Source organism: Melanerpes formicivorus, unplaced genomic scaffold, assembly GCF_026170545.1.
Source record: "Melanerpes formicivorus ecotype bairdi unplaced genomic scaffold, bMelFor1.0.p_v2 SCAF_33, whole genome shotgun sequence".
Taxonomy (NCBI): Eukaryota; Metazoa; Chordata; class Aves; order Piciformes; family Picidae; genus Melanerpes; species Melanerpes formicivorus.
The window spans coordinates 2,662,168-2,687,841 of record NW_027142385.1 but is presented as its reverse complement, the minus strand read 5'-3'; positions in this window follow the sequence as shown (position 1 = coordinate 2,687,841).

Below are 25,674 nucleotides of genomic sequence, written 5' to 3'. Positions count from 1 at the left end.
GAAAGTACTGATTTCAGATTGAAATGTAGGCTTTTGTGTTCCACCTCAGCAGCCTTTTCTTTTACTGCCTCCCTCCACAATGCCTCAGTGACACCTTATGGCTTTTCCTGAGGGAATCCCAGGCCTTCCTTGCTGTAGTTTGGGAGCCCTCTGCTTCCAGAGGGATACTTAACTCACAGGACCAAGACCTTCCTATCATGAACCTTATCAACATATCTTTCTTGATTAGTTGTGCTGAACAACAGTAGCTTATAGAAGAGCCACCACAACGAAAATATTTTCACAAACTTGAGGCCAAAATGTAAATATAATTCCAGGGGAAAGCATAGAAGTATAAATAGATGTGTGAAGCCATCAAAAGGTTAATAATCCCAGTACAAAAATTCTTAGACAAACTCTCCTGCAGTTGAGCTGTTAGCAAAGCTATTAAATTTAATTGCAGCATAATTACATAGCCATACACCTAGCTGATACCCAGCTATCGAGCACACACAGCGCAGCTCTAACCGCATGCACACAATACATGGGGCTTTGCCTCAGGTGCTGCGAGCATCCTGCAGCCAGATGTGCTTCTGCCTCCCCAGCCAGGCTTTATCTCACTTACAGACATGCTCAGAAATAGATGGGGGGGGGGTTCAGTCCAGGATGCATTAGTGCAGAGAGGGTCAAACTGCTTTGCAGAGCAAGGACGAGGAGCAAGATAAACCATCTGCCTTTGTAACAGCTGCGGTGGCACTATCTGCAGTGCATAAAGTTAACACACCCCTGTCTTTGCAGGATCAGAGCCAAAGCAAGCAGCATGTTTCACCCTCCTGGACTGGTCAGATATGCCTAAATGTTCCTGAGGGAAGCTACTGAATTGCTCTCTACCCACAGGCAATGAGCCCAGAAACATGGCTGTGTGCATCCAGACCGTGTCTCCTGAGGACAGGGTTTGTATGGCAAGCACTCCACCCAGCTTCATAGATCAGGAGGAGTTTTGGGAGGGAGCTGGTCCAGGAAGGGATGGGAATGGGAAAGTGTTGGGCTAACAACCGCTAGCAGGTCTTCCCTGTGAAGGTCACAGCAGATAAGTGAAACTTTTTGGGGATACCCAGGAGCCAGAGGAACCAGGTAATAGCCATAAGGCAGAGCTGCAGACAGCTCTGACCTGGCTAGCTGATACACTGAGCACACCTGATATTTGGGGGATAAACTGCTGCAGACTTGCATATCTAACCCACACCAAAGCCAAACCATGCAATGGGGGTGAGAAAACGCCTTTCCTCTTATGCACTGCTCTTATTTGATGCTGTATTTCGTAAATTCAGAAGAAAAGCAGGAGACTGAGATGCCTCTGACCAAGGGCATTTCCATGGTATTTCCAACCCCTACAGAAGAGCCAGCAGGAAGCAGTGGACAGTTTGTAAAGAACCCCATTTTCTGTACACACTCCACCTTAACACTGCAAATACTGGAAGCATGGGAGATCCAACCATCAAGACTTGTGGGTGCTCCTTACAGTGCAGAGGTTACACACAGAAGGTATCTAGTGTCCATCCCTTGTTTTCTGGCCTTTGTCATGTGACAACAGACTACAATTCAATATCACTTTAAAGACTGTCCACATTCGGCACATATCTGGAGCTAAACCAGAGCATTGGCTCCATTACCCTGTGACCTCTCCCCTGCAGAGAGGAACTGAGAAAAAGAGCAGACCCACAGATTGAAATAAAAAGAGTTGTAACAAAGCAAACAGACTAATCCCAATATAAAAATATCCAAAAACATACTCAGCCCAGCACGTGGATGATGCTCACACTAAGCAGCAAGGCAGTCCTCAGGAGCAAGAGAAGGAAGATGAATCAGCCAAGGAGAAGCACAAACAGAAACACAGCCACCCTTAGCAAATGACCCCCTTTATATTGATGTCCCTGGTATGGAACACATCTGTAGCTAATTCAGGTCAGCTGCCCTGGCTGACTGCAAGCTGCTAATGGCCTGCAGGTGGCTAAATCATAGAATCAATAAGGTTGGAAGAGACCTCAAAGATCATCGAGTCCAACCTGTCAACCAACACCTCATGACTACTAAACCATGGCACCAAGTGCTACGTCCAATCCCCTCTTGAACACCTCCGGGGACAGTGACTGCACCACCTCCCTGGGCAGCCCAATGGCTAACAGCTCTCTCAGTGAAGAACTTTCTCCTCACCTCCAGCCTAAACTTCCCCTGGCACAGCTTGAGCTTCTGTCTCAACCAAACCAAGGCAAGGGCAAAACAAAGAGGCTCCAAATGATCATCTAGATGGATTCAAGATGTATCTGATCTCTTCAGTTGTCTGAAAGGTTTGTCTGGGTTCATGGCAAGCTAGGTTTGCTACATGATATCTGAGTAGATGTAGCATACACACTTTACTGAACAGAAGGACACTTACATGGTTGATACATGCCATAATTTGCCAAGAGGCCATGGAGGCTCCTTTGGAAAAAGTCTCCTCTGGTTCTGGGCTGAAGCAACTTTGGAAAGCTCCAGCATTGCAGAGCAGCGAGGTCCCCTCTGTGGCTGTGGATCTCTTACAGTGGGCACAGTAGGTCAAACTCTCTGGCTCCCTCTGGGCTTTCATTTTACGGTTTTAAACAAACAATTACATTTAAATGAAGGAAATGGCTGGAAGCAGCTACTTTGCTGGGAACTCACTGAGCTCATCAATTATTGAATACGGGTATACGTGGAAATTGTGCCGAACTCTGCTTTCCTTGGGGGAGCTACCAGGAGAGCTTAGGCTTCTACATTAAGCAGGAGCACTGGATTTGCCAGACCTCCCGAGATCACCCATGCATTCTGTGTTCTTTCCTGCCTTTGGCAGAGGCCAGTCTGTGATGATTCAGAGGAAAATGACCTCTACCCCCAAGCCATTTTTCACTAGACTGATTGTGCAATGCATGGAAACAAATTACTTCCTCAGCCCAGTAGGAATCCACTATTGCCTTGAAACTCTGATGCTTTTGCTTTGGCACAGACTAAGGCTAACCATTGCCAGTTCACAATACCCTTTGGTTTTCCATATTTTTGGCACCTGGATCATTTTGCCACTGGGAGTCACAAGTGTTGTTAGTATCCGCCAAACCTTTCTCCACCTTTTCAGCCCCCCAGTTACTGCATTTGATCCTTAAGTGAAGAGGTAAAACACTGCTGAGTATTCCAAGCCACGCTGGGAGCTCAATGGCTGCTTGGTCAATCTGACACTAGTCAAACAAATGAAAATGTAAGAACAATAAAGTGAAAAGAAAAAATTCAGCCCAGGGGTGTGCCCACAGTGGGCAAGAACAAAGCACTGTGCAGCTCCAAAATGAGGTAAGAGAGGGATTGGTTTTCTCCATAATGTTTGAATAAGCCCCTACTGCACTAATTGTGTAGAGTGGCACTTTCACTGCAGAAAGCATTTGTGAAAGCACCAAAGAAACCCCAGGGGTCTTACAAGGAGAAAAAAAGGAGTTCCCTGCTGCAGGCTAATAGTATTGATAAAACAAAATTTGGGCTGAATAGGAGCTGGGGGAAGATTCTTACTGCCTGTGTGGGGCACTAAACCTGAGGCAGTGATTGCGAGGGGAAATGAGGTGTCCACACACTCCCTGCTCTTCCTCTGCATGAGGCAGAGGAGACAAAGTAATGGGAGTTCAACATTTCTCCATTTTGACCCCAGAAGTCACCTAACCTGCTGTTTCTCCTTTTCTGTTTTCCTTGCCCTAGCTTTCCTTTAGTCTTAATAAACAGCTGAAGCAGCTTTTCTACCCAGTTGCCTGTCTGCCCAATTTGAAAGACCTCCTCTGCAGCCTAAACCCCATCCCAAGCCCCTCAGGAGTGGAGGAGGGATGTATTTAGCTTCTTTGTAATTCAGAGATTGAAAATGCCTTAAACTGATCATTTGCAGCTGATTATTGAAATAACTAGGTGGATACCCATCCCAAAATTCCAGGTCTGGAAATGAATTTGATGTTGGTGGTTTTTTTTTTTCCTACCAGTGCTCTGGAGATTTAAAGGTTAGCTGCAGATCTGCTAGATTTTAAACATCTTGCAAAGCCATGTCTTCAATTTGGTTAGCAATATCAGCTCTGCTCTCTGAGAGCTCTTAATGCAGCCCTGCGTTCCACAGAGGTGGTCGGGAGAGTTATGGAGGGAAAAAGCTTCATGTGATCTGGATGTTTTATGTAGATGTGGAGTCTGCAGGCACCTGGCTTCACAAAAGCAATTAGGATCCTACGTGTCATGGACTTCATTACACACATAAGCTGGTGTCTGCTGCAGATATATAGGGAAATGTTCCCTATTCTTGTGCTTATTTATGAATTGATTTTGTGTGTGGTTATCTTAGGGCTGTGTGTCAGCCTGTGCAGCAGGAAGAGGCAGCTGCATGGGTGTTGTGCCTATAGGAATAGCAGTCTGAAAGGTATGAGCGTATTACAGACTGTGCATACATGCATGTCATGTAAATGTCTGTACCATGAGTTACAGAATCACAGAACCACCTGTCTGGAAAAGACCTGAAGATCGTCAAGAGGAACCATAACCTAACATCTCCCTGGGCACAACTGTTAGACCATGTCATAGAACCTTAGAATCACAGAATCATTAGGGTTGGAAGGAACCTCAAGGATCATCTAGTTTCAACCCTCCTGCCATGGGCAGGGACACCTCACACTAGATGAGGTTGCTCAGAACCACATCCAGCCTGGCCATAGAAACCTCCAGGGATGAGGCTTCCACCACCTCCCTGGGCAACCTGTTCCAGTGTCTCACCACCCTCATGGTGAAGAATCCCCTCAGGGATGGTGATGATATGACTTCCCTGGACAGCCTGTTCCAGGACCTGATGACCCTTTTGGTGAATAAATGTTTCCTAACATCCATTCTAAACCTCCTCTGGTGCAACTTGAGGACATTTCCTCTCATCCTATCACTTGTTACCCAGGAAAAGAGGTTGGCCCCACTTTTCTACAACCTCCTTAAGACCAGGCTGGATGAGGCTCTGTCCAGGCTGATCTAGTGTGGGGTGTCCCTGCCCATGGCAGGGGGGTTGGAACTAGATGATCCTTGTGGTCCCTTCCAACCCTGAATGATACTATGATACTATGATACTATGAGATGTAGAGAGCAATAAGGTCTCAACTCAACCTCCTCTTCTCCAGACTGAAGTCAGCATGATTTTTAAGACTGTAAAGCTAACCATAGCCACATACACACCAAGCTACACAGAGCCCTTGTGGGATGACTATAAATCCTACACAGCTTTGCCTTTTGCAGGGCTGGGATGGAGCTCTCTTGTGCTGAGTGCCTGTAGCTTTAGGAGCGTTTCTGCGCTGTGCATTTCTCGTCAGGGAGGCGTAAAGACCTGAATGCCAATATGCACATGTGGTGTGTGGTGACTATTTGTATACAAACACAACTTGCTTCTTTATGGAAGCTGTACCTTAGTCTCGCAAAATAGGAAACAAGACAACTGTGGAGACAGCCTGTACAGGAATTAGCCAGAAAGAGTGCTCCTATCCAAAGCCTCCAAAAGGAGTGTTTAGCCCTCCATAGCAGGGTGTGGGAGGAGCTGGCACAACAGAGGGGACAGAGCTTCATCACTTAAGTCTGTATTTTTTTTCAGGCACTTCCCCCCCACCCCCTCCCCAAAGTGTTGCAGCACTGAGATATGAATCTGCCCCTGGGATCCTGATGACTTTTCAATGCACTTAAGTACTACACATACAGACACAGCTTACTCCACCTATTTGAAGTATGCAGGGGAATTTAAGACACAGGTCTTTTGGGAAGCCAAAAACATATGGTGGTGATATTAATGGTGATCTTCTGCTGTGAATCTGTACCTTCTGGCAATGTAGTGTTGTTCTATGATATTCACTGTGTGATAGATACTAAAACATCAAAAATCTGTTTATCATGCAGGAGTAGACTTGATGTACTGGGAATGTAGGTCATTCTGCATTCACGTTTGGGCATTTCTGTGTCTTCAAGCTGTTCAGGTACACAAGAGCCTGTGATGCACCTCAGAGAAGAAGTCTTCTCTCTCTCAATCCAGACTGGCAATGTTATGAGATTGCTGGAGGATCCAGAGCTCACAGTGTGCACTTGTGTACCGCTGGTGAGACCAGAAATCACTAAGATGACTTCTGTGTCACAAAGATTTCCTCTGGTCCTGCACAAATGATTGGTCAGAGAAAGGACTTTGGTTAATTACTCTCAGCATGCTGGGATGCTGTCAGCTCAGCCAGGTACTTGAGCCAAAGAGGATTTATCAGGTATGAACACTTCATACTCTTATTACAACACCCAGTCATTTGTGATTGGATTTGGAAGCAAACTAAGCCCCAAATAATAATCTGTTGATGGCAAATGCACTGCACAACAAAGGGTAAGAATCACCTTCGTGTTGTAATCCACAACACTGCCCTTCATCTGTCCCCTCCCTCTCCCAAGCTCCTTCTCCCTCTCTCTTTCACTCCACTGATCTGTTGATGGATCAGGAGCACAATGAATCACGGGCAGCAAACAATGAGCAGAGCAAACAAGGATTTGCAGTGGAGTGGTGCTGCTTTACATTGCCAGAGGATTTACTCAAACATAGTCCAGATTTACTCACCCACTACGTGCCTCTGAAATTCCCATTGCAGGAGGGACTAACCATGAACATTGGCTGTCTGGGGGACAGTGATGTCTTTGCAAAACAAGAGCAGGTTTAGTGCAACTGCTGATAAAATGTCTATGGTGGTGGTGTTGATGCTGAGCATCCTGATTGTCTCTGTTCAAGGTGACAAGACCACTGCCCAGCAGAGACTGGGTGAAAAAAAATGGAGATAGCTAGCCTGGAGATATGAACAGCAGCAGTTCTGTTTGCTGTCCAAAGCACAGAGCACTGCAGGGAAGAGCTTTGTCTCTGTCCTGTTGCTCTCTTCATTTTGACTGCCATCAGCTACAGAAGAACAGTTGGTCACTCCAAGTGTTTCTGCTGGAGCCACAGTTTTGCTTTCATCACTGTGCTGAGTGAGACAGCAGTGACATCTAACAAAAAAAAATGGATATACTGTGGAGGAGAGGAAATCCTAAGAATAGTGACAAACTCAGAAACCAAGAGATACCTCCCAATGGTGTTCCAAGCATTGGTATCATCTGGACACAAAACCTGGGGAAAATGCCTGGGAATCTGAGAAATACTCTTGCAACATTCACTCATCAACAATTGTTAAGGACATAGATTTCCCTATTTGATTCATGCTCTGATTTGTATAAGCTTTGTCTGAACTGGGAATCACCAGTGGATTGGCCTCAAAGCCACAAGGCCCTGTCTGAGCCACCTCTGACACCTAACTGTTGGCTATTTGACAGATCACTTTTGCCCATTCTTTGGCCTTGGTTCATGTCAATCCACCTCAGGTCTGTTTCTGCTGGAAGCTTCCAGGATCTGTCTCTTATGGAGCATCCTTAACCTGATGCTCAGACAGAGGATGGAACATCTCATTATCGTCTGCACAAAGTCTCCTTGGGACACAGTCTGAGGTAAGACAAGGAGAATGTGCACACACTTTGTCCAACTGAGTTCACTCAGCACAGGGGTGGGGAAAGAATGAAAGAGTCCATACAAATATGAGGACCTGAGGGAGTCTTAGATTTTTGGGTGGACTATTCCTTGCCACTATGAAAGATAGACAAGAGCACCACCAAGACATCCAGGCCTCTCCACAGCCTCTAAGGCACAGATGCATTTTGGCTGATGTACAAACCTCTTGTGTTTTTATTCTTGTTTTATTTTCCTTTGTTTTATTAACTGGCCTGTCTTTTATCATTCCCAGCCCAATAATTATCTGTGGCTCAGTGAAGGAGAAAACTGAGAGGACAAAAGTATGTACCTGGGTGGATGTGAGAGAGAGCTGGGGTTGCCAGGCAGAGGGTCTAGCAAAAGGTACTTTCCTGCTACAGTGGACAGTGTTATAAGTAGGGTCCATTTCTAGGCAAACATAAAACACTCTCCCAGAGCTTGGGTCCTCCTGAGATAGATACAGTCAGAAGCTGTCTGGAGAAGTATAATGAAGCCATTTGCTGAGCAATATTAAAGAGAGTGTGAAAATACATTTCATAGAGAGCTCAGGGAGTGAGTCTCAGCCTAGACAACATCCTGCACAGGGGCTCAGGTAGTTGTCTGGGGAAATCAAAGTGCTCACTGGCACCATGCATGGCTGCTTTTGCAGTCCATCAGTATGTACAGCTGCCTGGTTTACCCCAGGCATGATAGTCATCCAGTGGTGGATGAAATAATCTCTCTGTGAGCTGTGGTTGCATTTCAGGGCTGGGGCACAGGTATAAATATCTATAAAGATTGAAATGGGATGTTTCTGAAATGCTGATGTTTCTGCAATGCTTCCAAAGGACTGCAGCTCTTCCTGGGCAGGCACCTGTGCACTGTGCTCTCCTCTCCCCTAGGGCCTGCCTGGTCAGCCCAGGAGAAGGCAGAGGGGCATTCCCAGAGAGCTTTGGTTTACTGCTGAAGACCTGGGCATCACTTTTCAGAGCGTGGATCCTTTTCTTCCTTTGCCTTGTCATCCATTCCCTCCTTTACCCTTCCTTCTTTCCCTCTCCTCCTTTGACTTTCCTCATTTCAGCCTCCCCTTTCCTTTCCCTTTTCTCTTCTCCTCCTTCCCCCAGGGATTCTCTATGTATGGGCAATTTGCTTACAGGAGTCCAGTCACAGGGCAAGGTCATACAATAATGAGAAGAAATAAATAAACAGTGATCTATGAGTGGGGCTGAAGGAAGACCAGAGATGAAGTTGAACTCATTATTTGCTTCTCTTTGTGCTTTTGCCATCTGGATGCAGAGGAATGGGTGCCATCAAAGCTGCTGGTGGAGGTGGGGAAGTGGCCAACTGGGTTTTCAATGAGACACTTCCAACAGTGCTCAGAAAATGTCAGGCTTATGGTTGGAGGCATACTGGTGCCTTTGGAGGTAGCTGAGCCCAGGAAAAACACATTTGTTTGACTGCTGAGGATGCTGAGTGTGTAGGAAGATGCAACCAGCACATCAACACAGGAAACCATCAAAGCAGATGGCACCATTTTCTGGCCTCCTCTTAACCAATTTTCTGAGCCTTCTCTGTGCCACAGGAGAACAGCCCTCATCGCCTTCTTCATCTGCAAAACTAACAATAAGAATGAAATTCAGTTGTCCTCGAGGCTGCTGAAGAATCCAGGGGTAAGCATTCAATGCCCAAACCTCCTGCAAAAGCCAGCTCTTCCAGAAGCCATGGCTTTACGTGGCCTGAGTGCTTCTAGCAGAAGTTGTTCTGCAGCTGCACTAGTTAATCCATGTTAATTAAATTGCCTTCAATTTACTGCATTTTCTTTTCTAAAGGCTTGGGTTTGAAATTTTTTTCTTCAGTAGGAAAATGCAGCTTCTGCAAAGTAGGAAATGTCCATGTGGAAAGGTTTACCTTCTCAGACATTGTAATAAGGGAAGGAGAACTGCACCTGTTTGAATTCGCTGTTTGGAAAGCAGAGTATTTGTCAGATGGCTCAAACTGAGTTATGTTTTCTTAATTTATTACATTTCTGGGTCTGGTTCAACATGAAGCTGTATTTCTCCTATGAAGCTGTCAAATAAAAAGGGTGTCTGAGACACCTCCTCTGACCTTGCTGGCAAGAGCAACTTCCTTAAAGCAGGGTGGTCTCTGCTTGGATGGAGTTGGATGATGCCTTCCTGGTACCACACGCCTGCAGGTGCAACCTGTGCTCTTCACAGCTTGTCAAACATTGCCACAGCTTGTGTCTCCTCACTGTTCAGCGCCATGTTCACACTTTCTTCCCTGAAAAGCTCGAAATTATCTGAAAGTTAAAAAAAGTAAATCTTCCAAATCCCCAGAACTTGGCTAAAAGGGTAAAGTCAGGCCAGTGCACCTGGCTAGGAAACTTCTCCTTAATTTAAACTGTGTACCAAACTGAAATGCAAACCAGAAGCATTTCATGGTTGCTGGTGCCTTCAAGACCTAAACCTGCACTCACAGAAACAACTTTCTCTTTTCAATCACAAAGTGATCTCAGGATTTTGCTGGTGGCTGAGTATATTTTGCAGAGCACAGAACCAGGTCACAGCTGGCTTTGTGATTTCATGCTGCATCAAGAATAGTGTGGCCAGCAGGAGCAGGGAAGTCATTGTGCCCCTGGACTCAGCATTGGTTAGGTCACACCTTGAGTCCTGTGTCCAGTTCTGGGCCACTCAGTTTAAGAAGGGCATTGAGGCTCTTGAATGTATCCAGAGAAGGGCAACGAGGCTGGGGAGAGGCTTTGAGCACAAACCCTACAAGGAGAGGCTGAGGGAGCTGGGGTTGTTTAGCCTGGAGAAGAGGAGGCTCAGGAGAGACCTTATTGCTCTCTACAACTACCTGAAGGGAGGTTGTAGCCAGGAGGGGGTTGGTCTCTTCTCCCAGACAATCAGCACCAGAACAAGAGGATGCAGTCTCAAACTGCACCAGGGGAAGTTTAGGCTGGAGGTGAGGAGAAAGTTTTTCCCAGAGAGAGTTGTTAGCCATTGGAATGTGCTCCCCAGGGAGGTGGTGGAGTCATCATCCCTGGAGATGTTCAAGAGGGGATTGGAGATGGCACTTTGTGCCATGGTCTAGTAGGCATAAGGTCTGTGGTGACAGGTTGGACTTGATGATCTCTGAGATCTTTTCCAACCTTGTTGATTCTATGATTCTATGATTCTATGCTCTTCCCCAGACTTTACCCCAAACCACACTGCTCCATCCACAAATGGTCCCTGACAGCAGATGGTGAAAGGTAGCCCCACACGCAGAATGAGATTCCAATGGAAAAATTATGGCTACTAAATTTGTCATGGAATGACATGATTCCTTTTTTTTTTATTTATTTTTTTTTTTTTTTAATGAGTCTTTATGAAGGGCAGTGATAACTGCAGGCTCTGAAGTTTTTTGCTCTGCTGTCACTTCTTTATATGCCACAGTAACAAAATGTCACAGGGACTGTACCTAAACCAAGTTCTCCCTACCATGTGTCCTACTGGTGGGTCCATAGGAGTGCCTGGCCACCAGGAAGCAGAAGGAGTGCAAGATTTTGGAGGAAAGCAGGCCACCAAAGCAATAAAGTGATCCTGGAAGGGCTGTAAACCACTTCTTATTACTGTGCATAAAGGAATAGGAAGTGAGTGGCTTAGGAAAATTTATTTTCTGTGGCTTAAGCCTTTACTCAAAGCCATCATTCACTCAACAACTGGCAGAAGGACACGTTCCCTCTCCCCCCTTTGTGATAGATCAAAGACTTCATGATCAAAAGGAGGCCAAATTCTGCTCTTTGCTACATGAAGACAAGCGGTGTACAAATAACCCTCATATCAGTTTGGTCACCTAGATCTCATACCCATGTAAATGACAACAAGAGAAGGCTCCGAGGTGACCTAATTGTCACCTTCCAGTATCTGAAAGGGGCCTACAGGAAGGCTGGGGAAGGACTTCTCAGGATATCAGGTAGTGATAGGACTAGGGGGAATGGAATGAAGCTGGAGGTGGGGAGATTCAGGCTAGATGTGAGGAGGAGGTTCTTCACCATGAGAGTGGTGAAACCCTGGAATGGGTTGTCCAGGGAGGTGGTCGAGGCCCCGTCCCTGGGGGTGTTTAAGAGCAGGCTGGATGAGGCTCTGTCCAGCCTGATCTAGTGTGGGGTGTCCCTGCCCATGGCAGGGGGGTTGGAACTAGATGATCCTTGTGGTCCCTTCCAACCCTGAATGAAACTATGAAACTATGAAAATGTGGCTGCTGAGCTTCCTGATGCTGTCTCCATTAGCTTTGTATCAGCACTCAGATCTCCCTGCTTTGCCATTCTGTCCCCTATTCCTTTTCTCAGCAGAATGGTTAGCTGCCTCCTGAACTAATTCACTTTATTTGCTTCAGTGATTGTACCTGGCATCCTCTCCCATATCTTCACTTGGGCTTTCTTTTAATTCTCTCTTCTCTCTGACTTACTCAGAATATGTCCTCCATGGTATTAAGGATGGATTTACTTCTGAGCAGGGAAAACTACAAAGTCATGAAAATTCTTTACAGTTCTAATTAGACTTGAGTAATGTATGTAGACAAAGACAGCCTTACCTATACCAGCAAATGGAGGATCTGGGAATCCAGCTGCCTTTTGTTTTATTACCCAGTGGAGAACTATGAAACTATTCTATTTAATCATGACTAGGGACAACATAAGCAACGAGCAACCTTCATGGCACAGTGCTGGGGGCATGTTGAGCACAAATAGAGGATTTTGGGGGACCCTCATGGCCTATTGTGCCTGAGGGTTTTTTCCCTTTGACTTCACACAAGCCACTTAAATTTCTCTGTCTCTGCTTCTTTGCACGTGATAGGCAAGAAAACTGCATACATGCCTTGTGTGGCAAATGGAATGAAGTGTTTTAAGTGGTGGTGGCAAGTGTTGTTAGAAATCTTGTCGCTGGTGCCTAGGCAGAAGAATGAAGGATGTAACAGAAACAGGAGGAGGCAGTAGAGACCCCTCTGGTGGTCTCAGCCTAGAGGATCCTTTTCTTTCCCAAAGCATTCTGATGAAGGCTCAGGCAACAGATTCCCACCTCTCAGATGGGGACTATGGACATTCCTGCTCCTTCACCGTGTCCCTTTTTCCTTCTGGTTTCCAAAGCCTGTCTTTGTTGATGTATTTAGACCCAGACTAATGCCTTGACTGAACCCTGAAGCTTTGGGAATTAAGCGCCCCGCCACCCAGTAAGTTGTTTTCTTCACCATTGAACAACTTTATCTGGTAATGGAAGAAAGTAGAAAAGAGCAGAGCTGAAAGGAAAGATGTTAATAGGTTAAAATGAATCCTCCCACCTTTCCAGAAGTGAATGCACATTTATCTGAGTTGCTTGATTAGAGCTGGTTATGTAAATGAATTGTTACTATCTACGCACGCTTTATTCTGTTACAATCAAGTCACAAATCAAATTAGTACAAAGATTTCTCTTTAATTTCTGTGCTTTTCTTTTCCCCTTTATTTTTTTTTTTTCAATTGCTGCACTTTGTATAATTTTTCTTCTCTATCTGACAGCTTATTAACAGGCTTGAAACCCACAAATTAGCATTTTGTGAAGCCCACGATGAGAAGGCATGCAAATGGTCCATCAATATATATACACATATATACACACACCCCCCTATACATGTTTCCTCCTTATTTCTATGATCTAGTGACAGATTTAAACCTTAGCCCCAGATCTCTCCCCAGTAAACTGGTGGGCAAATCCATCTCCTTTCTTTACAAAGCTGAGTGCTAACAAAGTCGCACACGAGGGGGGGCAAACTCATTACCGCGGCTGGGGTCTGCCGGCTTAGAGCAGATGCAGACATTTAAATGGCTGGTGGAGAGAAGTGGTGAGCACAGCTCCTGCAGACACCACAGGAAACGAATAGTCCCCTCTCCTGATCTGCCTTTATACAAAAAAGTTAAAGAAAATGGCAAGAAAAAAAGCGCCACAACAAAACCAGCCCACAAAAACCTGTGTTTGCAGCAGATATGAGGCTCTGCTTTCCAAAGACCAAAGCAATCCTAGAGAGTTCAAACAGGGAGATGTGTGAGTGGCTTCCGTGTGCCCCATGGAATGGATAACAACTCGAAGAATAATTTAGATGTAGGAGGCACGCTGAGAAACACAATTTCCATTGCAGCAAATCTGGGGGGAAAGAAATCAGTGTGGTGCTGTTTGTTCCCTAACTGCAGAAAGGCTTTCACAGGGACAGCATCAATTACCTGTGCAGTGATCTTGTGTGCTTTTGAAAGGAGAACCTGCTCTCATTATGGAAGGGGATGTCACAGTGGGACAAAGGACCTCAGTGGATTAGATCGGACTTCTTCCTGACTCTAAGTCTCTTTCATTTCCTTGCTGATAAATTCTTCTTCCAACACAGCAGACTTCAGGATTTTTCCCCCTATTCTCTTACTCTCCCCATGGGCATGTTCATTTGGATTTCTGTGGACACATTTTGGGAATCCAGCTGATGATTTAGTCAGGTGAAATCAAGTATGCAAGCAAACTTGAGATACAACTGGAATATGAAAACTCAAGGTGAACTATTTGTGCCCATATCATAAAGTCTGATTTTCTAGCTGCTCTGAAACCTCTGAAAAGCAAGGTCCTCTGCCCTTTAGAAGGATGCATTGTAATAACTCTTCTAATTGAATTTCTGTCCTTTAGGAAGAGAAAGGCTATGGAGAAGAAGCAAATGTATGTTTTCATCTGTGAGGGAGAATTTTGATCCAATTCAGGATCCAAGACCCAGTATGTTGTAGTGTCTGTGAGCTGGCTTGTAGCCCCCAAAATGAGCAGCCAAGGCACCTCTGCCAGTCTCTGGCTGCCTGTTGTACAGGACAGGGAATGAATAACCCAGGAGAGCAGAATATACAGGGAGAGTTTTGGAAAGGATACAGGTGTTGCCCACGATTGTTTACACTACTTGAGATCTGAGAAGAATCTCCTGAAATGTAGATTCTCCCTCATTTACCTCCTCTAATTATTCTCACATTTGTTTTTCCTGGAAACACATAATGGCAGTTTCTCAGAGGCAAAAGAAGCTGGACCACATAGGTGAGAATCCAGCTGTTCATGAGGTCTGGTGCACCAGTTGTTTCCCCCAGTCACTCAGACTGCTCTTCTCAGCCATCTCGCTCTCTTAGTCCTCAGTAACTCTACAGGTACTTTCCCTGAAGGACCTGAAATGATGTTTGCACACCATGGCAAATCAGCATTTATTTTTTTTTGCTGAGAACTATTTGAATTACTACCTGTTCAAAACTGCCTCTCAAATGTCACTCCAAGTGAGACCCACCCAGCTGAGCCTCTGGTATTGCTTTTACATGTTACTTTGGAGGACACGGAAGACTTAGATTCTATGTCTTTTAGTGTCTTCATGAGAGAACTAGACCTTATCAATGATAAGAACAAATTAATAGGTGACTCTACCTGCAGTGAAGGACTCTCATCACTGAGAAGGCCTCTGTGTGTGCATGGCCAGAAGACCAAGGGCCACGCATGAGCAGCAGCACACATCTTGGTGTGTTTCTTTGTTGGTTTTTTTGCATGCTGCTTGAGCAAGAGCCCTGGGGCATGCTTAATGATTGCTTCCTCTATGAAAACAGCACAGGGGAAAAAGGGACATCTCCCTCTTTCAGCAGTGAGTTCTTCCCTTACTGATTTGCTCCCCTGAAATTTGGACTCCTGTCTACTTGGTGGGTGAAAGAAAATAAGTCTGTGCCCCAACTACCTCTGCATGGTATTTGCTTTGTATGCATGGACAGGATTTTTTAGGATTACAGAAACCAGTTTTGTTCCCTGTGTTCAGTTTAGAGGGGCAACAGAGAATTTGGGTTGTGGTGAGAGAAATCTTTGGAGAGCAGTCTCATGTTTGGCTCACCTTCTTGTTTTGTACTGCTGCGAGTTCCTGGAACAATTGGCACAATTAGACAAGCAGTTCTATTTGAGCAGCAATACCTAGTCACAATGGAGCAATTAAGACAATTACTGTACATTTTATGTAACAGGACAAATGGATCTCACTCTCAAAGTCTTTGAAAAATCTCCTATAAAAGCTGTAATAATGCATTAATATATTAATCCTCCTAATCCTGTCAAACTACCCAAGTATTTCTGTGAAGGGGTTGACAGGAGATCTCAATACTAAGAGGAATAGCAGCAACCACTTGTAAGAGTTGCTGGTTTAACCATTGCCTGTGTGAGATGCTGCAAATCGCTTTGGTTCGGTGGAGGAAGGATGGGAATGGACAAATTCTGGAAAGCCTCTCTGGTAGCCTGACTTGGAAAAGGTTCTTTGACATTCCTGTTGAATCCAGTAAAAATACCACAGTTCCTCCTGAGCTGCAGAACTGAAGAAGAGGACAGTGGCCAGCAGTAAACTGGTGGGGTTTGGTGGTACAGAATTTACCCGGCCAAGGAGCACTCCCAGCTAGTGCAGCCCCGCAGCTCATAGGCACAACCTGCCACATCCACAACATACATACTTTGGAGACCTGAAGAGAGACTGAACTCTGACAGATGGGCCAAATATCTAAGCAAGAATGAAAAATAAATGTAAACCCCCATATTTTGGAAAATAAAGGCACAGGTACCACAGTTGCAGTATCACAGAGATAGGAGGAGAGAACTGAAAGCAAGCTGTGTTCCAAGAGACCTCTCTGGTTCTCTGTTTCCCAGCCTTTTACAATAACTACTTAATCATCTCCTGCATCTCCTGCTCTTAGGCAAAGCCCATATTCCTAGATTGCTACCAGGGGAGGGGTTGCAGATTTGGATACAGAAGTTTTGTTGGCTTTTTTTTCATTAAATCCTGCCTGACAGTCTGTTCCAGCTGCGGTCTCTCCACATATGAATATCTTTGATTCCCAACACAACTTCATATTAGTTTTAACCCTCCTCTACCCAGACTTCTGACTGCCTCAGTGCTTTAGTAACTCCTTAACAAGTTGTTAACCTCTTGTAAGACCATATATACTCTTTTCTGCCTGGCGTGGCAATGCTGAAATCCCAGCATGAAGCCTTTTCTTTCACAGAGCCAGCCTTGCATTTCATAGCAACCAGAAATTGTCAGTCACATTTATACAATAATACACATCTCACTGATACAAGCAGCTCGTTAATAGCTCTTAATTAAGACTAGGCTGAATGGCTAAGCAACCACTTTGAGAAGATAATAGGTGTGAGGTGAGTGACCCTTGCTCAGTCTTTGAGGGATTTCATAGTACCTGGCTTTTCTGAACAGCCTTGGGAAATTAGGCACAAAACAGCTATTGCCTCTCACTCAGAATGGGGAACCTAGGCTGGCTTTGAGAACTAAAATCTAAGCTTTAATCTTGCTGTATTTTAGGTTTTGATCTGAAAACCCAAACTAATGCTTCTTTTCCTAATATAGAGATTCAAGTATCCCTTAAGGTCTATGTATAGATGCTAGTTTAGTTGGGGCTAGTTGAATAAAGTGCTGTCTGAAAGCCCAGGGCATGTATAATGAAGAACTGTGCCTTCCTTCTGTATGATGTCAAAAGCACAGGGCAAAAGAAAGATGTAGAACCCAGCCCTCTACAGCAGAGCTCATGGTTGAAGAGTCCTCCTGTTCCAGAAGAATATCTTTGTGGAACGTGCTGCCCTGACCCTCACCTCCCCTGATTTATGACGATTTGCAGCTGATGAGTATCTGTCTCTCCATGCCTAAGTATTTTAAAGATTTACATGAAGCATCCAGGGGATGAGAATAGAGGGGGAAGGTGATGCCCTTTTTCCTGTGAAAATTTTTGAAGGGAAGGTTTCTCAACAAAACCTGAAGTTTACACTAAGGGATGGTGTGAAATTGTTCCTAGAGAAACGGGAAGAAGAGCGAGGGTGCAGTGCTGGGGGGAGAAGCACATGGAAGAAGAGCCTGGAAAGTCTGCAGGGGCAAGTGCTTCTTATGAGCCTGAAATAAATTAGGAGTGGGTTAATAGGTTGTAGGATGGAAGCATTAGAGTTACCTTTCTTTGAGCTAGCTGTGCAAGGACACTGCCATAGCAGTCTGGTGTTAGGGAGGGCTGGGGTAGGGAAGGGGACTTGGCAGTCCAATGTCCGATGACCTTCTCCAGCAGAAGAGCAGCAGCACCCCAGCAACTGACAGCCACCAATCCACCCATGAACATTTAATTAAGGTAAAAATTCCATTCTCCAAAGGGAGCCATTTGGTATTATAGTCACAACATGGAGCTCTGGGTAGCAGTTGATGTACAGTCCAGGTGATGAGTCAGCCAGGACACCATAGGGGTTGAGAAGTTGGGGTTGATGACTCAGTGTTAACAAATCTCTTCCTGTCAGGGGTAGGTTGTAACATCCAGGTCGACCTTTGGCATACACCAAAAATATGTTTGTGCAGCTTAATTTAAGTAGCACTCTGTGGGAGGGCTGGTGACCTCAACCTCTCTCTCTGATAGCAGAATGTGTTTACAAAAATTAAGGTTATCGATTACAGTGATCCTTTTCAATCAGCCTATTAATGCTCATTTTATGTAACAGGACAAATAGATCACAGTGTAAAGTCTTTGAAAATCCCCTGTGAAAGCTGTAATAATGCTTTAATGTATTAATCCCCTTAATCCTGTCAGACTCCCAAAGAATTTCTGTAAAGGCTGACAGGAAATCTCAATACTAACAGCAGAACCAGCAGCAGACACTTCTCAATAGGTGGTTTTAAACTATTTGTCAGTCTTCTGGCTTTAAAATACTCCTCAGCTGAGGCTGAAGAGAGCTGCAGTTTGTGAAGCACAGAGAAAGATTTCAAGCACTTTTTATTTTGGGGGTGGGGGGGGTTGGATTGTTCTCTAATTTACATCATGTTAAATCAAAACTACTGCTGGATGTTGACAGGAAGGTGAGGATCAGCATTTTACACTCTCTTTTTCTCTACCTCCCTGCCTTTTGCTGTGCTCCACGTGCTTGCACTTTGCTCTTCTCATCTTTCTTTGGTCCTTGCCAAGCACTTGTGTCCTCCAGCTCTTGCCTGTGTAGGACGGTGATATACACCTTTGTCTCCTGGGCTCTAATTGCATTGCATGCCCCTGTGGGTCTGACACGCTCTGCAAGCAGGCTGAGGATGCTGGCACTTTGGGTTGCAGGATAGAAAATGCTCTGCCAGAATACTCCTGATTCTCTTTGCTCAAGTGCTTGAATGTAGAGAACAACTTTGAAAAGAGAAAAATCAGATGGTGCTGTGCTAGCAGCATAATGGCAGGGCTTCTTTGAAAGGTGGCACCTCCAATTTCAGGCATGTTCTGAGCAGTCTATAATTTAGATGGAACTGAAGCATTTAGTCTGTAGGACTTTGTTTTTCTTCCTTCACCTTTTCTTTAACTAGTAAAGAAAATGACATTCTATGTAAAATGTAATAACCAATAATGAATCCTTTAAAGTACAACATTATCTTTTCAGCACACATTTCCCCTGCACCTCTCCTAATTATTTGATTAAATATGTGCCTTAGCAGGTCTAGTGTTTACTGGAGTGATCAGGATGAATTCATTTTCCTTGTAGTGAAGAGAAGATAGTGTATTTGGGGATCCTGTGCAGCTACTTGCCTTTGTGATATGGGAGGAAGAAACAAAACAAATGCCAGCTATGCAGGATCAGTACAGTCCATGTATTAACTCCCTGTCTGCTTTTGATTTCATTTGAAGCACTGCAAGTAAATCAGCAGACTTGCTCTGAACATGAAATCAGAAGCTCCCTGCTCCTCCCTGCTGTCTCCAGCATAGAATCAGAGAATCATAGAATCAGTCAGGGTTGGAAGGGACCACAAGGATCATCTAGTTCCAACACCCCTGCCATGGGCAGGGACACCTCACACTAGATCAGGCTGCCCAGAGCCTCATCCAGCCTAGGCTTAAAAACCTCCAGGGATGGGGCCTCAACCACCTCCCTGGACAACCCATTCCAGGGCTTCACCACTCTCATGGGGAAGAACCTCTTCCTCACATCCAGCCTGAATCTCCCCACCTCCAGCTTCATTCCATTCCCCCTAGTCCTATCACTACCTGATAGCCTAAGAAGTCCCTCCCCAGCCTTCTTGTAGGCCCTCTTCAGATACTGGAAGGCCACAATAAGGTCACCTTGGAGCCTTCTCACCATCTTCTTGGCCAGCTAGTTTAGAAAGAGATTTTTCCATTCAGGGTAAAACCAGTGGAAAATCAAGTCCTCTTATATACTGAGGGAAAGTTCTTCACCCTGAGTGCAGCTTTCCTGATGAAGCAGAGGTGAAGGAACAGAAGGGAACTTGCCAGTTTGGAGCCACAGACAAAATGATCAAACTTTGTATTCATGAATTGGAATGATCTGATCTTCCATCAGTGCATTGCTGTTCTGTCCTTTTACGGGTCTGGACCCCTCACTTGGACACAAAACTCTTTATTAGAATAAACTTTATTAGAATAAACCAAACCAGGTTGGAAGAGACCTTCAAGATCATCATGTCCAACCCATCAACCAATCCAACCCACCCAAACAGCTAACCCATGGCACCAAGCACCCCGTCAAGTCTCCTTCTGAACACCTCCAATGACGGCGACTCCACCACCTCCCCGGGCAGCCCATTCCATAGCACAATCACTCTTTCTGTATAGAACTTCTTCCTAACATCCAACCTGAACCTCCCCTGGTGCAGCCTGAGACTGTGTCCTCTTGTTCTGGTACTGGCTGCCTGGGAGAAGAGACCATCATCCGCCTGTCTACAACCTCCCTTCAGGTAGTTGTAGAGAGTGATAAGGTCACCCCTGAGTCTCCTCTTCTCTTGATGCTCTTCAGCTGGGAACTCCCATGCTGAACAATGGAAAACTGCCAAGAATTGAAGTGACAGCATGCTGGGAGAGATGTAGTCCATCCCCTGAGCACACCCCACACAGGAGAGGGAAAACACAAGGAAAGCAGAGCAGAAGTGCCTGTGAAGTACTGTAGCATCATTTATTAATCTCTGGTTCGGTGTACATGATGTGCAAAAGTGTACAGTTTAGAGGTTTTCATGTAAAGATCAATGTTTTCCCTGGGTAGGCGGAATAATTATTTCCTGACAAGCTTAAACTCTGAGTCACCACCAAAGCACAAAGCTTCACTCCTGGAAGGCAGCTCACACGACAGGATCTCCAGCAGGAGGCTGCTGGTTGCTCCAGGCAGAGCCTGGGTGTGGTGTGTGGCTCCCCACTCTCCCAGCAGAGAGAATGTCTCAGCCTGACTCCTGCCTTTTCCACTTCATCCTGTGCATTGGTAGTTTATCTGAGCAATTTTTGCAAGAATAGCATTCACCATTTTCTTGCTTAATGCCTTGGAAACTGCATTTTTTTAAACCTTTTCCTTTTTTTTTAACCTTCCCCCCCCCCCCCCCCCCCCTTTTTTTTTACTAGTACAAGATGCTGTGCCAAGAAAAAAAATCCAATGCTCATCCAGAAAGGATTAACTGGGTATCATAGCAATATCTGTCAGTTTACCCAGAGAAGAATGGAAACAGTGTCCTTTTGTGCAACACAGTTTAGAGAATATATCACCCAAACTTTTATGTTGAGACTGTTTGTAGCCCAGAGATAAGTCTTTGCAAGGAAATCGATGATAATTCATGCATGCACAACTCACATCAGCTTCCACAGGACATTAGGCTTTGTATTAACACAGCTGAAAATTGGAAAGTTCCTTTTTTTCAATAGAGTGGAGATAACTACTGGAAAGTGCTTTTCTTTTCACATGTGTGTGTGTGTGTGTGAGTCTCACCCAAGGAGGCAGAATATAAAACACAGCTTTGTGTGGTGCATTGTTTCACACAAGCTTTGCATTGCAAGTGTTTCTGAGAGATGGCATCAGAAATTCATGACACATTAGACTGGCTTCATTAGAGACACCCAGAGATGGAGGCTTCACCCAGAGAATTGCAAATGCCCAATTTGTCATTTCTTTACCTGTTGATTGAGTAAGGATGAGGAATAAGGGAGTTTGTAGGTCTGGGACTGAAAGGGAAGGAATGCCTCTTTGGCACCATAAAACGTCTCTCTAATTAGCTGAGGAGTGTCAACAGAACATAGAACTCATGAGCAGGAATTCAGGGGACAGTAAATATCATACAAAACATAGACAGTGTTGGATGAGGGATTACAAATTCCTCCAGCTGTTTTAAAGCTACCTCTCCTCTCTTACTGATGCTCATGTCCTACCAGAGAATGAAATAAACTGTGTTTGTGGTTGAAAGGATAAAAGATAAAATATGGACTCCTTCACTGACTTGTGATGGGTTTAAAGTCTGGGCCAGGTTTGTAATGATCTGTGACAGGTCAGTTCTGTAGCTCAGGTTTATTATGCTGAAAATCTGCACTGTGAGACATATTCCAGCATAAAAGCACTGCTACAGCGGGAATTGAAACCAAAGAAAGAGAAGCATTCTATCAGTCAACATTCATGCTTTACTACCATAAGATATAAAAAGAAGTAAACCAATCCATCAAGATTCCCTTTAAGGTACAAAGGCAAGTGTAGCTATTGGTCCCAGTTTGGTGCTCCTTGCCTCTGAAGGCTGTTGAGGTCTGAGGATTGGAAGTGGCAATTGTCTGGTCAGACTCAGCCTGGGGACTAGGTTCACCACAGCCTTCTCTGTCATCCTTGCCTGTCAGACTGCGTGAGATGATGGAGTTCACATCATGTCCGTTCTTAGGGGAGCTTGAGCTGATGCTCAGGGCTTGTATTCAGCTCATAGTGCTGGAAAAACAAAAGGCTGTATTCCCTGGTGAGGGCCAGGGCTGTGTGCAGACAATGTGTGATGTTGGTGCACATGCGTGGCCAGGGAATGACACTGTCATTCTCCGTCATGTACCCTGAACATGTGCCACACCGCATCCTGCCACTGCAGGGTCTCCTCCTTGCTAACCTCCTCCATCCCCAGATCAGGCCATTCTTCTCTGAATCCATGAATTCCTGGTAAACTTGGGGGAAACTCATTGGTATTTCTGTTGGGAAAAGCAGAGGGTGGCTTGGTGAATGTCAGCCACTCTTAGGGGCCTGGGCTTGTCTTCATTCACAGACTTGAAAGCAAGTGTTTAATTTCTTTGGAGAGGGTTTTAACCTACTGCTGGATAGGTATTGGATGAGGTTTGTCTATTTTATCAAATAATGAAAAATCAGAACACTGGAATCTGTTGTTGACCTGACTGGCACAACTTATTGCTCTCTGAGCTCTTTTTATTGATGGAAAATCTAAATCAAAAAAGCTGTTGTCTTGCCTGCCATGATCTGACTCATTTGTCATCATTCTCACCAGGGAAACCAGCAACTGAGCTGTCAGAACTGAACTGTTGCAGGCAGCCTCTCTAAACTGGGGTTGTTGAACATGTGGGGGGATTGTCTCTGGGGTTCAGCTGACTGCCAGGCTATGACTCTTCAGAAGCAGGATAGAATCAGGAAATGGTAGGGGTTGGAAGAGACCCCTAGAGATCATCTAGTCCACTCCCCACATCACCAAAACATGAAAAGCTCATAACAGAGCCTATCTCACACTTGGTGTTTGTAGCTGAAGACCTAGTGTCTGATTTGAGGTATCAACAGCTCTGAAATTTAGATTCTTAATGGAGATATATCAAATCCTCCTTGAAAAAAAAAAAAACAACAAACCCAAACAAAAAAGAATCAATCAAAAAACCCCCAACACCATAATTCATATACTTCATTCATTTAGAAAATAGAACGGAATGGAATGGAAAGGAAAGGAATGGAATGGAATGGAATGGAATGGAATGGAATGGAATAGAATAGAATAGAATAGAATAGAATAGAATAGAATAGAATAGAATAGAATAGAATAGAATAGACCAGGTTGGAAAAGACCTTTGAGATCGAGTCCAACCTATCATCCAACACCATCTAATCAACTAAACCATGGCACCAAGCACCCCATCCAGTCTCTTCCTAAACACCTCCAGTGATGGTGACTCCACCACCTCCCTGGACAACCCATCTCCTGGCTAAGCAACCACAGCACCCTCAGCCTCTCCTCATAGGGCTTGTGCTCCAAATCCCTCCCCAGCCTCATTACCCTTCTCTGGACATGTTCAAGTGTCTCAATGTCCTTCTTAAATTGACAGGCCCAGAACTAGACACAGGACTCAAGATGTGGCCTAACCAGTGCTGAGTACAGGGCACAATGACCTCCCTGCTCCTGCTGGCCACACTGTTCCTGATCCAGGCCAGGATGCCATTGGCCTTCTTGGCCACCTGAGCACACTGCTGGCTCAGGTTCAGCCTACTATCAACCAGTACCCCCAGGTCCCTTTCTGCCTGGCTGCTCTCCAGCCACTCTGACCCCAGCCTGTGACACAGATTCAGAAGCCCCACAGCTGAGCTTGACTGAACACGAAAGAAAATGCTACTCATGCAATCATGTGAACCTGCCAAGGAAAAATATTTATGTTCTAGAGATGATCAGCTCTGTGGTGTATTTACACTGTTTGCTAGAAACATGCATGTGGGGATATATATTTGCTTCAGTAATTACATGCTCCATAGTGCCCTGAGAAGGAAAAACATGCCAAGAATAATTCAAATAAATATTAAGGCCTTGACATAACTAGTATTGCAGTGATGCAGTTTTCTAAGTGCAAAAAATTTCCCCAGCTCCTTAGGATGTCATGAAGGAATAATGAATGCAAATGCTGTTGATGGCAGTCATTAAAACTGTGCAAATGAAATATGACTCACCCCTTCGTTAATTCTAGCCCCTTGCGTTGAAAACCCATGAAAGCCTTTGTCAGTGAGACTCTTAGCTTTGGAAAATGAGGAGAGGGCTCTTGAGGAGCTTTCCTTTTCCTAGGAAACTTTGTCCTTGTATGGTAGCGAGTTTTCTGGCTGCCAGAATGATGAAAGCCATTTAGCCACCTCAGATGTGTGAAATGGCTCCAAAAATAACAGCTGTGCGTGACAGCGAGCTGGGGACGTGGCATGAAAGGGTCAGTGAAGTGCTGATCATTATGATTAAGAAAGGAACATCACCTATGTTCCTGGGGGAATTTGGGGCTCCATTGTGCAGACTTCTAAATAAAATGACTCTGGAGAGCTTGTAATATCTATAGGGAAGACTGACAAAAGATGAGAACTATTTTAGGGATAGGGAATGGGAAAAGAGAAGGATCATTGTTAGTCTTGAAGCACATTGAAGCCCTGCTTGCAGAGCAGGACCACGTAGTGGTGGGTGCTCTATCAACACCTTGAGTACCGTGTCCAGTTCTAGGGCCCTCAATTTAAGAAGGACATTGGGACACTCAAACGTGTCCAGAGAAGGGCAACGAGGCTGGGGAGGGGTTTGGAGCACAAGCCCTACAAGGAGAGGCTGGGGGTGCTGGGGTTGCTTAGCCTGGAGAAGAGTAGGCTCAGGGGAGACCTCATTGCTCTCTACAACTGCCTGAAGGGAGGTTGTAGCCAGGAGGGGGTTGGTCTCTTCTCCCAGGCACCAGCACCAGAACAAGAGGACACAGTCTCAAGCTGCACCAAGGGAAGTTTAGGCTGGAGGTGAGGAGGAAGTTCTTCACAGAGAGAGCTGTTAGCCATTGCTGCCCAGGGAGGTGTTGGAGTCCCCATCCCTGGAGGTGTTCAAGAGGGGATTGGACGTGGCACTTGGTGCCATGGTTTAGTAGTCATGAGGTGTAGGGTGACATGTTGGACTTGATGATCTTTGAGGTCTTTTCCAACCTTATCAACTCTACGATTGTATGAACAGCGAATGCGCGGTCAGATATGGAGTCCATGGGGTCCTCCTTGTGGGAATCCACAAGGTCCATGCAGACTTGGAAGCAAGGGAAAATGGAAGATTTGGGAATCTTGCTTTGATGTTGACCTTGGAGCAATGTGTCTTTTCTGTTTGTAGGATGTTTCTCAGTAGCTGTGGTGGTATAAAGAGGCCAGAACTGGGAGGCCAAGTTGGCTGAAAACAGCAGCAGGAATAATTTGTCTTTGACAGAGCTAAAGTCCTTCATTTTCATTTAATTGGATAACGTGAGCTACAACCTTGTGATTTGCTAATTTGTTGCACTGGAATATGATTAGAAGATGTTTTGAGACTGGGTGATGAGGAATTTTAATAAG